At 48.2% G+C, this 6,000-nt stretch overlaps 1 protein-coding gene across 2 annotated transcripts in view; it reads left to right on the top strand.

Moving 5' to 3' along the window:
- Positions 1 to 904: 904 nt before the first annotated feature.
- CCDC92 (coiled-coil domain containing 92) overlaps positions 905 to 6,000 on the top strand; it is a 38,089-nt gene continuing 32,993 nt past the window's right edge. For both annotated transcript variants that reach the window (XM_073586117.1, XM_073586116.1), the window contains exon 1: positions 905 to 1,243. The gene's annotated coding sequence lies outside the window, so the exon portion shown is untranslated. The remainder of the gene's footprint in view (positions 1,244 to 6,000) is intronic.

The raw sequence follows: 6,000 nt of genomic DNA, 5'->3' as shown, positions 1-6,000 counted from the left end.
GAATGGATCTACCTGTGGCAAAACATTTCTGTATGCCTGATCATAACACCAGAGATATGAAATTACTGGTATTGAAAGGTAACTTCAATTCTCAGAGAGAGAGACGAGTTTGGGAGTACAAATTTATGACGAACTTTGACACTCTCAGTGCTGGAATGAATGTGTCCCATGGATTTATGTCTTTTTGCATCAATTAAGGAATTTCCTTTTAAAACCGTGTGGGGGCATCACAGAACTAGACCCCAATCAGAGGACCATAAAACATCCAGACTCCTTATCTATGAACTGGTCCAATGTTTATATTTATGTTTCTCCCTCTCCCATATTGATAGTTCTGCTTCACGTCACTTGTCTTATCTATTGCATTTTTTCTAGGCTGTATTGTGCATAAATATGTGACTTCAGATTTTGTATTAGTCTAGCCTGATGAAGAGACCTGAGTAGTCTCGAAAGCTTGCAATGTATTACCATCTTTTCAGTTAGCCATTAAAAGGTATCAACCACTGAGGACTCTCAATCCTGAATATTTTTCCGTCCAAGAAAATAAATTAAAAAAAAAAAAAACTTATACCAGACAATAAATGGCTTAAAAAATAATTGCAGAAGAATAACTATTTATATTCCCTGCCCCAAAATAATACATAAAAATTGCCACAAATGCTACCACTGAAAAAAGTAACGCGGTCTGAAAGAAAAAACTCACACGGCTGTATTGAAAAGTTGTTCTTGAATGGGACAATGGAAAAATATGGTTTGTGAGTTAAATTATGCCGTGTCCTAAAAGGGTTAAAAACTTAAAGGATAAAATAATACATAACACATAATATACATTTTTGCAGCTTGGGAGCACATCACGTGACACACTGCTCTATGCTGCGCTGTCCGGACAGGAGCAGCAGATAACGCTAGTGAGCCCCCCAGTGGCTGTAGATGTTGCTGCAGCGCCCGGCCTCTTCCTGTGTGACCTCGTTTCTATGGTGACCGCAGTGCACCTGAGTCCTGTGCCGTTGTATTCCACGGTAGACTGCAGAGAACCCGCTCCAACCGGAAATACCGGCCGGCCTATTGTCGCTTGTCACCAAGACGGCCTGAACGGCTGGATACCTGCAGACCAGTGATTGCCGCCTCTCCGGGAGGCCTCCCGTCATGCATTGCTTTATTGTGGTCGGTAGCTCCGGGAGATAGGCGTGAAGGCAGCTGGACAGGAGCAGGGCGGCGGACATGAGCCTGTAATCGCCTCTAGGTATGTGTGCCCGCTATGTATGCACTGCAGCGTCAGGTGCCCTATGGGTCAGCATGGGTTTAAACTAGTGCATCCAGGTGGCATGGTTGTGTGTGCCCCCCCCCCCAGTATACAATGGTGAATGTATGAGCAGCAGTCTCATCTCCATTGGATGTACCCGGTGTTGTGCCCACTGTGGGATGTACCTGGTGTTGTGCCCGCCGTGGGACGTAGCCGGTGTTGTGCCCGCCATGGGACGTAGCCGGTGTTGTGCCCGCCCTGGGATGTACCCGGTGTTGTGCCCGCCATGGGACGTAGCCGGTGTTGTGCCCGCCATGGGACGTAGCCGGTGTTGTGCCCGCAGTGGGATGTAGCCGGTGTTGTGCCCGCTATGGGACGTAGCCGGTGTTGTGCCCGCCATGGGACGTAGCCGGTGTTGTGCCCGCCGTGGGATGTACCCGGTGTTGTGCCCGCCGTGGGATGTACCCGGTGTTGTGCCCACCGTGGGATGTACCCGGTGTTGTGCCCGCCGTGGGATGTACCTGGTGTTGTGCCCGCCGTGGGATGTACCTGGTGTTGTGCCCGCCGTGGGATGTACCTGGTGTTGTGCCCGCCGTGGGACGTAGCCGGTGTTGTGCCCTTCGTAGGATGCACCCAATGTTGTGACCACCATGGGATGTGCCTGGTGTGCCCGCTGTGTGTAGCCAGTGTTGTGCCCGGTGTGGGATGTACCCGTGTTGTGACCGCTGTGGGTTGTGCCTGGAGTGCCCGCTGTTTGTAGCCGGTGTTGTGCCCTCCGTGGGATGCACCCGATGTTGTGACCACCGTGGGATGTGCCTGGTGTGCCCTCCGTGGGATGCACCCGGTGTTGTGACCACCATGGGATGTGCCTGGTGCGCCCGCTGTGTGTAGCCGGTGTTGTGCCCGGTGTGGGATGTACCCGGTGTTGTGACCGCCGTGGGATGTGCCTGGTGTGCCCGCTGTTTGTAGCTGGTGTTGTGCCCTCCGTGGGATGCACCCGATGTTGTGACCACCGTGGGATGTGCCTGGTGTGCCCGCTGTGTGTAGCCGGTGTTGTGCCCGCTGTGGGATGTACCCGGTGTTGTGACCGCCATGGGATGTGCCTGGTGTGCCCCCTGTGTGACGTAGCCGGTGTTGTGCCCTCTGTGGGATGCACCCAATGTTGTGACCACCGTGGGATGTGCCTGGTGTGCCCGCTGTGTGACGTAGCCGGTGTTGTGCCCGCCGTGCGAGGCAGGCAGTGTTGGAATCAGGCAGGCCTGTGGATCTGATCAGGGCAATCATATGACGTGATCACTATCGCAGACAGGTTTTGTTACGATCACCCTTCATGTTGCAGGATAAAACACGAGTGTAAAACCTGTAGTGTCCCACGATTTCCACTATAATCTGGCACTGTAATACGTGACCCGTGTGAGAGCGCCCTGCCTTACAGGTGGAGTCACACACAGCGTTACAAGCTATGGCACTAGAGTTCTCTTCCTCTCTGAAGAGATTATTTACAAACTATTTGAAAAATTCTTTGTAAAAAAAAAAATAAAGTTTTTCAGTGTCCATTTTTTTCAAGGCTCATCACTTTTTTAAATTTTTTTTTATTGGTGGACCTGTATGGGGGCTTGTTTCTGCATACCAAACTTTATTTTTTCATTATTCCATTTTGGGATGTCTTTAGAGCCGCTCTGCCTTATCTCACCGTAAGCAACGCCTGCTTGCTAAAGACCATAAAAATTTCCACTAAACGAAGAGGCACAGATTAAAAAAAAGTGTCATACTCGGGAACAGCAGTAATAAAATAAGAGCAAAAACTGACCACTTCAGACTTGCTGACAGGTCCTCTTTAAAGGGGTTGTCCGGTCCAAATTGGGAAGTTTGCAGTCACGCTGTGCGCTGTGGGGATTTGCCGGTTTCAGACCTGAATGTATGTATGCATAAGGCCGGGGTCACACTTGTGAGAAACTCGTACGAGTCTCTCATGTCAATACCCGGCACTGCCGCCGGCACTTGGATCGGAGCGTGCGGCTACATAGAAATACAGTACATGCAGCCTCACACTCCGCTCCCGAGTGCTGGAGCAGTGTCGGGTATTGACATGAGAGACTCGTACGAGTTTCTCACAAATGTGACCCCGGCCTTATGCAGAGTCCATCTTGTGGGTGTGGCCTGGGTCGATACACTTGTTTTGAATGAGGCTGCATAACACGGCCGTCCGGTGGGCGACTAGAGGGCGCGACCTCGCTCAGTTCAAGTGTATGGAAGTTAGACCATGCCTACTGGCCTGGGAGTATGTATGACGCATACATACCCTTCGATCCCGACTCCCCGGCCCTGAAACCAGCGAATCCCCACAGATCACAGTGCGTGCGCTGGGGGGATTCATAAGCCTGCAGTCTCACAGAGTGACTTATCGATTTCAACCAGACAACCCCTTTAAACTTGTTAATCCCCATAGCGCACTTGAACCTGTTTTGGTTCTTCACAGGGATACCAACATGGGAGAGACAGAGGCCTTGAACGGGGGATAGGGTGGCCAAATAGACACTTGATACAGGATCGTTGCCTTAGGGCTCGCTCACACAAGCGGATGAATTAGACTAGTGCAATCCGATAAAAAATTGGATTACAATCGGACCAATGTTAGTCAATGAGGCCGTGCAGATATGCATATTTTTTTCTCAGCTGTATTCGGCATGAGCAAAAAATCTGTGTGCAGTCCGTATACAATCCGTTTTTTTTTTTACCCAGGAGCTATTTTTCCGGACCATTTAGGGTATGTGCACACGTTGCGGATTTGGCCCTGCAAATCCACATCAGTTTTCCATACGGTGTACAGTACAGCGATGCGTTGGCATAACGACCAGAGGTCTCCTGGAGACCTCTATGGTTGTTGATGCCTGATTGCTATGAGCGCCACCCTGTGGACGGCACTCATAGGTATGCAGTAATTCGGCTACATATAGATCTGACCATCGCCTATATGTAGCAGAGCCAATCAAGTTATGGCAGCTTCTAGCCTCCCATGGAAGCTTTTGAAGCATGCCAAAAGTTGAAAAAAAAAATGTTTTTAAAAATATGAAGAAAATAAGAAAAATATAAAAGTTCAAATCACCTCCTTTTGCCCCATTCAAAATAAAACAATAAAAAAATCAAACATACACATATTTGGTATTGCCGTGTTCAGAATCAACCGATCTATCAATAAAAAAAAGGATTAACCCGAACACTAAACGGTGTAGCAAGAAAAAAATCAAAACGCCAGAATTACTTTTTTTTGGTCGCTGTGACATTGCATTAAAATGCAATAACGGGCGATCAAAAGAACGTATCTGCACAAAAGTGGTATCATTAAAAACGTCACCTCGGCCTGCGAAAAATAAGCCCTCACCCAACACCAGATCGCAAAAAATGGAGACACCAAGGGTCTCGGAAGATGGCTCAATTTTTATTTTTTTTTCTTTAACAAACTTTGGAATTTTATATAATAAAGAACCTAGACATGTTTGGTGTCTATGAACTCGTAATGACCTGGAAAAACATATTGGCATGTCACTTTTAGCATTTAGAGACCCTAGAAAAAAAAAAGCCAAACAAAAAACAAGTGTGGGATTTCACTTTTTTGCAATTTCACCGCACTTGGAATTTTTTTCCCGTTTTCTAGTACACGACATGGTTTGTCCCGCAAAAAACAAGCCCTCACATGGCCATATTGACAGAAAAATAGAAAAGTTAGGCTAAGTGCACACGTACCGGAACTCTCGCGGAAATTACCGCGAGAATTCCGGAATTCCAGTCCGCGGGAAAATCGCATTTTAAATTCCCGCGATTTTCCCGCGGAAAAACTAGCATTTTGCAAGCGTATTTAGCTTGCAAAATGCTAGCGTTTTCCAAGCGATCTGTAGCATCGCTTGGAGAACTGATTGACAGGTTGGTCACACTCATCAAACATAGTGTTTGACAAGTGTGACCAACTTTTTACTACTGAGGCCGCCTATGCGGCATCAATAGTAAAAGATAGAATGTAAAAAAAAATACAAAATACTGTTGTTCTTACCTTCCGACGTCCCGCGCATCCGTTCCCAGTAATCCTTTGCGAAAATGCCCGCGATGACGTCCGTTCTCGCGGGATCGCGACTTCTTGCGGTAATTCGCGATGACCGCGAGACTTCGCGATCCCGCGAGATCGGACGCCATCGCGGGCATTTTCGCAAAGGATTACTGGGAACGAGAGCGTGGAGAGAAGCGAGAATGCTGCGCAGGACGTCGGAGGGTGAGAATAACAATATTTTTTATTTTATAATTCTATTTTTTACAGGGATATGGTACCCAAAGCCCGGAGGACAGTCTCCTCTCCTCCGGACCGTGGGTACCATCCGCAATTGTTCTGCTTACTTTCTGCATGTTGTGCACAGCCACATGCGGGAAGTAAGCGGAACAATGCATTCCTATGGGTGCGGGATCGCCGCGATTCCGCAAAATAATGAGCATGCTGCGGTTTTTACCGCGAAGCGATTCAGCCGCGGTAAAAACCGCACCATTAGCACAGCATTGCGGAATCCCATAGGAATGCATGGGATGCTTATTTTTCGCGTTTTCGCGGCAAAATCGCGCGGTTAAAACCGCCGCGGAAACGCGAAAAAAACGCCACGTGTGAACTCAGCCTTATGGCTCTGGGAAGAAGGGAAGGGAAAAATGAAAATGCAAAACCAAAAATACCCCTGGTCGTTAAATAGGGGTTAAATAGGATATCTGAACCTTTACCT

The sequence above is a fragment of the Dendrobates tinctorius genome, unplaced genomic scaffold (assembly GCF_039654945.1).
Source record: "Dendrobates tinctorius isolate UK_male_01 unplaced genomic scaffold, ASM3965494v1 ptg000090l, whole genome shotgun sequence".
NCBI lineage: Eukaryota > Metazoa > Chordata > Amphibia > Anura > Dendrobatidae > Dendrobates > Dendrobates tinctorius.
Note: the sequence above shows the minus strand (reverse complement) of the source record. Positions and strands in the feature narration are given on the sequence as shown.